At 36.8% G+C, this 7,182-nt stretch overlaps 1 protein-coding gene across 2 annotated transcripts in view; it reads right to left on the bottom strand.

Annotated features, from left to right (window-relative positions):
* Smox (Smad on X) overlaps window positions 1-7,182 on the bottom strand; it is a 30,394-nt gene that overhangs the window by 22,926 nt on the left and 286 nt on the right. The window lies entirely within an intron of this gene.

Here is a 7,182-nt window from a genome sequence, read left to right as displayed (position 1 = left end):
GTAGGGAAGGAATGAGTCGGTTTTATTTACGCGCGGTTCTTCAAATACGAACGCAGCTCTTAAAAACGTTAAGTGCATCCACGTTATCTTGCTAATATTATGATGATAATATTATGTGGTTCTAGGACGATAGAGAGAGAGAGAGAGAGAGAGAGAGAGAGAGAGAGAGAGAGAGAGAGAGAGCATTAACGATAATGAAAAGTCCTTATTATGAGACACGAGTGAACGGCATGGCTTAAGTAGTCGTGCGTAATTAGTTAAATGGCAGTTAATTAGTCGATGTTGACTAGATGTATACTAAACTGAACATCGAATAATCGCAGAAACTTGTGTATGTATACGTAGATAATGTAATAAATAAACGTAAAAATAATGCGTACGAAATACGAGAATTTACAATGTGTCTGATAATAATTACATTTTCAAGTTAAAACTCTAAAAGAGAATACGTACACGCTGCACGTACGCGAAATAGAGTTTTGATTAGATTAGTAACCAGGAAGCACTTGCTATGATCGAGGCACGCTTCGATTTACCAAGTAAGTTAATCGAAAACGTTTATTTTTTAGCAACAATATCCTTTGCAATAGATTCGTATCGAGATATCTTATTCGTGTACATAAAATACGATAGAGATTAAATGTGTTCTATATATTATAACTACCGATAACTAATGATAATCATGACATACATAGCATATTCATGCTCCATAATTGCGCAAATTCAACGTTAAATCTCCGGACGCCCATAAATATTTTATATACTTAATTAATAATAATGTATTATACAATTGTAATAATTGAACTGCGCGTGAATATGGTAATTATGCATTTTAATGCGTTCTTCGTGTCCGCTATGCGGATACTGACGCGCGCGCGCGCGCGCGCGTGTGTGTGTGTATGTGTGTGTGTGTGTGTGTGTGTGTGTTATATTTTATTTAATATTCCATGGATAAAATGGTAAGTTATACTCACATCTAGCTTTGTAAATACGTATCATTGCTCAATGTTTACTCGATTACCGAGCTCGAAATAATCTCCCCGCATATAAAAATGGAAACACTACCGATACATCGCCATCGTATCATCGTATTATCGATTAGAAATTTGCAGGAAATAATGACATTAAAATCGTGCCAGGTTGTTGAAACCAGTTAAGAAAACGCGTTATCCCGAGAAGAGAAATGCAGCCCCGTGAGATAAGAAATCACGGCCAAGCAATTTCACGTCGCTCTATCAGAGTGATTATCGCTCCTTGTCTTTTTCCGCGTTGTTTCACGCGGATGTAGAAAAATAATGACCATCGCTAATCGAGATCGTTATCTCGATAAAACTGAGTTCGTGACGATCATTTTTCCGTGCCCCACGATCAACGTTGAGAGCTACAGAGGTAATTTTACACCCGGATTACCATCTGGCTGTGTTAAAATTTCCATATTCCGACATCATTTTCCGCGATAGTCTCGCGACTCTCTCACACAGGGCTTATACTTAAAACGTTTTAAATGCGAAACGTTTAAACGGTTTAGTCGTCTTAATTTTTCGATGAGTCTCTTTACAAATCGGTAATCATATCATAATACCGTATTGTAACAAATATCAGGGTGAATTTAACATCATACGGAGTCTATATAAATCTCATTGTATTGATATTAATACTAATATCATATGGTATGTGTGGATTTATAACCTCTGCATTTTATGTCAACACCATCATATGCATGATGTGAATTTAAAACCCTTGTGTGAAACACACATTGTATTGATTTATTATATATATTATATATATATTTATATATAAATATATATTATATATTAACACCAACAGTGAAAATTATGAAAAATCCACATTTTTCTTTCTTTATAAATGCGATATGGCTCTCATCGATTCCGCGCTGGAAGAATCACGTTTGTGGTTTCGGAGGGAATATTTATCGACAAAATGGTCTTAAATTATTCACGAATATAAGCTCTTGTCCCAAAAGAAGAAAAACGGAATCTAACGGTCATTAAAATCGTCGAGTTATTAAAAAGGAAAGCGCGATGTTCTTTGTAAATGATTCTTTTCTGTCTGTTTGCTTATTTCTCGTTAATAATTTTTTTCCCGTGGAAAAGTCACGAGACGTACACACTTACACATACACGTAGGAATTGAAACGGTCGCGCGTCGCGTGAATTAATTGCCATTTGTCCCGTGACGTGAAACGTACGGACAAGTTCGTTTATACGCTCCGTTTTCGAATGTAATGTATATATGTACGTACATACCCGCATTCGCTTACTCTCATCGTCACGTGTTCACGACGATGTCACACAACATGTGAATCGTCACGTACTATATATGTGGGTGTTCCTCGCGACGCGACGTACCTCCGAGGAACTTGGACTTGTACATACCACGTTGGCGCCCCATTTTCAGAATTTCGACGCGATCGATTCGTCCATACATTGACTGTCATGTCATTCATGTATGGGACTTGCATACATTTCATGAAAAGCTTCTAGGAAACTGCAAACACGTTTCTTTTTACTCTTTTTCCGTCGTAAAACATTACGGAAATTTGGTGTCATTTATATTCGAATGACAGGGCGCATTCGGGGGGGGGGGATATAAAAAGGAGTGTCATTCATATGACGCGACTGTCATGTGCTAATGGGATCCTGCTCTCACGAAGCTTATTTGTAATAGCTAATGATTTCTAAGAAGAGTTTGAAGCCGATTTTTGGATCTTGGTGAGAATTTGGTGGAACAACAAACGATTGCGAAGAGAAACATATCCTTTCTCATTTTTTTCAATTTTTGCGAATGCGGAAGATATTTTACATCGAGGCGCTTATCGATGGATAATCGCCTGGAGTACCACTTATACAACAAGTGGTCATTTCTTCTCATTCAACGAAGCTTTGCCATGTTTCTTTTTATAATAACAAAATAATAATAAGATAAAATAAAAGGTTTAAGCACGGAAAGAATGATTTTACTCAAGTATCTAAAAAAAAAATTAGCTAAACATACAAAATATTAGAGGAGGTAGTATTATGGCATCCCAGTTACATTTTACACAATAACTTTGTTAATAATCAATATTTAAGTTTAAAACTTGACAATTACATTCGTTAAAATGTTGTTGAATCGATTTTGAACTCAAAGTTACGAAATATTTATCACTTACGATACTATTAATAAAAATGTGGCGACATTGCATAATGACTCGAAGAAACAAATGAGTGGTAATGTGGCCTTCCATAAAAAGAGTCTTAAAATATATTAGTTTTTTGTTTAGAAAACAGTATTTGGTTACAAAATTAACAAAAAAGTAAAACATTTTAAAATGTATACAAATGAATGTATATACGTTTACATAACTTCTGCATATAAAAAAATATAAGACGAGTTACTTTAAATCTCCTTTGAGATGAATCGATCAATAAATTAATGCCTTTGTAAGCCATGCACTGGATCTCGGTGTGAAATATTTCCTTTATTTAATCTCTCATACAAACTCCAAAACTCCATACGTTTCGATCCTCGTTCGGATCCTTTTCAATGTCAGAAATTTACATTCGCGAAATCATTCTGCATATAAGCTGCTCAGTATTAAAAATCTCACAATCAGTACTAAAAATAATACACGTAATATAAACTATAGATTAAAAGTAGACCTACAATCGATTATCAAATAATTATTTTGATATGAAAATTTCAAAAAAGAGGTCGTGACAATCAATACCCATACGGGCCACATTAGCAAAATGCCATGCTATTGTTTAAATTTGCATAACTCAAAATATATACAATCAAATAAAATGTTAAAAAGCAAATAACACACTCAAAAATACATATATTCATGTGATAATATGCTCAAGTTTAAGAAAAATGAGGGGAAGTAGGTGTAATTAAATGCTAAAATGTATCTCAGAAACATTTCGAAATACTTGAAAGTAAAAATGTGTTATAATATCTAAGTACTGGCTATTGAGTGTTGATAATATTAGCATCATGGAGTAACGGCAAGTACTGAATACTAATAATTCCATAAGTAATCATTAGGATTCGCTATATAATAGCGGAGATATTAAGGGAGGCCACAATGGCTGCGTTCAGCAGAACGTTTGTTTTGCAACTGTTGGAAGTTTCCTTCGCGCTAATTGGATCATACTTTTAGATCTAGAAGAATGGTCCTATCTCAGCAAACAATCATAAAACGGTTGCAAAACTATTGAGTCTGCTGAACGCAGCCAATATATACATTGGCCATAATACCACCTTTTCCTCTATTATTATATTACAGATCTATAATAATACAGATCTATAATACAGAATAATATAATACAGATCTATAATACAGAATAATATAATACAGATCTATAATAAGAAATAATTTGTTGGATCATTAAAACTGCAATAATGTAGAAAACACAAGCATAATACTGCAAAAGATTTTGACAATCTAGCAACCAGCTTGAGCGTCCTATATATATAATTATTTTGATAGTCCAACAAAATTATTTTCAGATTTATATTTAGCTAAATTTTTAGATACTTTAGCAAAACATTTTAAATACTTCTTTCCATGTGGAATTACAACACGTGTATCCTATTGTCACGTACTACGCATATATATATATAATGAACGGAATACATCTGCGATAGACCAATTAGAAAATGTTTTTGGCATTATGTCTATTTAATGATTGTAATTGATTCTACACCGATGACAAGACGAGATCAAAGCGAATAAGACATGACTCGTCTTTTATCGAATTACGTCGATACAGCTCTCATCGCTCGGAACGACGAACGCGAGAAATATAGGTACATATGTCGTTTCCGCGATTACTCGACTTTGTTTTTCGGTCACACACCGTGATTGGCTCAGATATTGAAACTGATGATCGGGAAATCCCCGACGAACCATTTGCCGTAGGTCAAGGATTACACGGGCATATCTCGTTTTCAAGTCTCGAACAACAGCGTTTTGCTCTTTTCACGCACGCGTTTATTAAACCGTGCTCAAACTGCCGTGCTTAAACGTGAACTTTGCTTTGATTGATTAAATTTTAATTCAATCTCAATCTCAATCTCTATAGTCTGATCACGGCTTTACGCACTTTTTGCGAGAGATCGACGAGAATGCCTTTCCGCCCACGCGGCGGAAACAATCAGCGCGAAAATCGCATTTCAAATTTCTCTGAATGCGAGCTAAAGCGATCGCACTTGCGTCACAAGCGACATGAGTCCTCGCTTCGATTACAAATACAGTGTGCAGATGTATACGATCGTGTGCAAAAACTATCCATCAAGTCCACCGATGATGGCAAGAATGCCCTGCTCTCGCGCACATAAATGAAGGACGCGCGAAGCTGTGTTGCATTTTACGGCAAATACAGCGAATTATAGAATAAGTTGAAAATCATCTTGCTATTCTTACTGTTATGATACAACGAATTTAACTATATTTAAATATTTTTGACGGCTCGTTCCATCCTTGATTCTGAACTCGACTCTCAGGAGGTCAAACATATGTATAACTTTTTCCTAAGAACGGAAATGTGAAAACTTTTGTATGCATGTATGTATATCTAGAGAAAAAGTTATCTGGAATTAAACCGATCATCAATCTGTGAGACTAATTTGGTTGATAATAAAGAACCCCTAATTATAGGTATAGAAAATTAGGGCCCGATAAAATAAGTTTATTTTTAAGTTTTCATACATATGTATAGCTTATTAGCTTATATACATAATATGTAATGATGCCAAGACTCAATACTGGTTAATTTTTGAGCTAAAGTGTAATTGCGTGCTCACAAGCACCTTTTACATCAGCTCAAAAACTATCTGTTATATTGAGCCTTGTTTCTCTATGATGGCATCTTTTATTCACCAGATTATAGAACTTACATTACATTATACCTATACATAAAAATTAACTCCATTTCACCCAAAAAAAAATTCACACAAAATTATATTGTTATTATAAGGCATGGAAAACCTGCTTTGACCGAATATAGTCTGGCTCTCGAGAGGCTCGATTAGCTAGCTCGCGGAGCAGAGCCTCGAGTTGGCCACGTGCCTCCTGTGTGCACGTGTCCGAGATCCAGTGTTTACCTCTATCACCGTATCACGCCGTCGCGTCGTATAAACGTGACGTCGCGTCAAGTCTTCCTACTCCAAAGTACTAAGTACTTAATCGGAGATATTAAGTTTAAAGGCCATCACAGATACAAAAATTTTAGTCGTAATCGTAAGGCCGTAAGCAAATCGACCAATCACAGTCAAGCGTTTTAAAACGCGAGATCGTAATTTTGATTGTGATTGGTCGATTTGTTTGCGACCTTACGATGACGACTAAATTTTTTGTACGTGTGATGCGGGGTCTACAATAGAAGTCGTAGCGGTTGTAGGGTCTTAAGTTATAGAAAATTGACCAATCACAGTTGATTATTCTTCTCATATTCGACTGTGATTGGTCAATTTTCTACGACTTAAGACTCTGCGATTGTTACGACTTCTATTGTAGACCCCGCATGATGGCCTTAAGTACGAGTTTTCCTCACTCTCGCCATGCCGCGTGAGTGAGTTTTTTTATTCTTATCGTTATCAGTGACACGCAGTGGTACGCACGGACAAACGACGCGATTCGCACGCGCAGCGAAAAGTCGGCGATCTCTAATAAGAATGGAGTAGCGTATGTGCACACACGCGCCGCGATTAATAGGAGAGGAACGTCACACACGTAGGTAGTAGATATAAAGGTGTCTCGCGTGATGCTCTCTCTCTCTCTCTGTGTGTGTGTGTGTGTGTGTGTATGTGTGTGTGTGTGTGCGCGTGTGCGCGCGTGTGCGTGCGTGTGTGTGTGTGTGTGTGCGTGTGTGTGTGCGTGCGTGTGTGCAGACGCGACGCGTCACACGCGCGCACATATTATCGAGGGAGTACTCGCGCGATTTCTCCTCTCCAATCTCCATCTTTCTCTTTCTTTCTCTGCATGGTTTGGGCTCCGGCGGCATATTTCTCCCTCTCCCTCTTTTCTCCTGTCTTTCTTTCTATGCATCCTATCATACACAACTATCACAAGTAACACAAGTATCACGATATCGATGATCGACGCGAACAAGACAACTAAGCGGCAAAAGTATACTTTTGTGTGTGTGTGTGTGTGTGTGTGTGTGTGTGTGTGTG

Source organism: Mycetomoellerius zeteki, unplaced genomic scaffold, assembly GCF_001594055.1.
Source record: "Mycetomoellerius zeteki isolate Tzet28-1 unplaced genomic scaffold, Tzet1.0 scaffold213, whole genome shotgun sequence".
In the NCBI taxonomy this organism is placed as follows: domain Eukaryota; kingdom Metazoa; phylum Arthropoda; class Insecta; order Hymenoptera; family Formicidae; genus Mycetomoellerius; species Mycetomoellerius zeteki.
The sequence above is the reverse complement of the archived record's forward strand: the minus strand, read 5'-3'. Positions and strand labels throughout refer to the sequence as shown.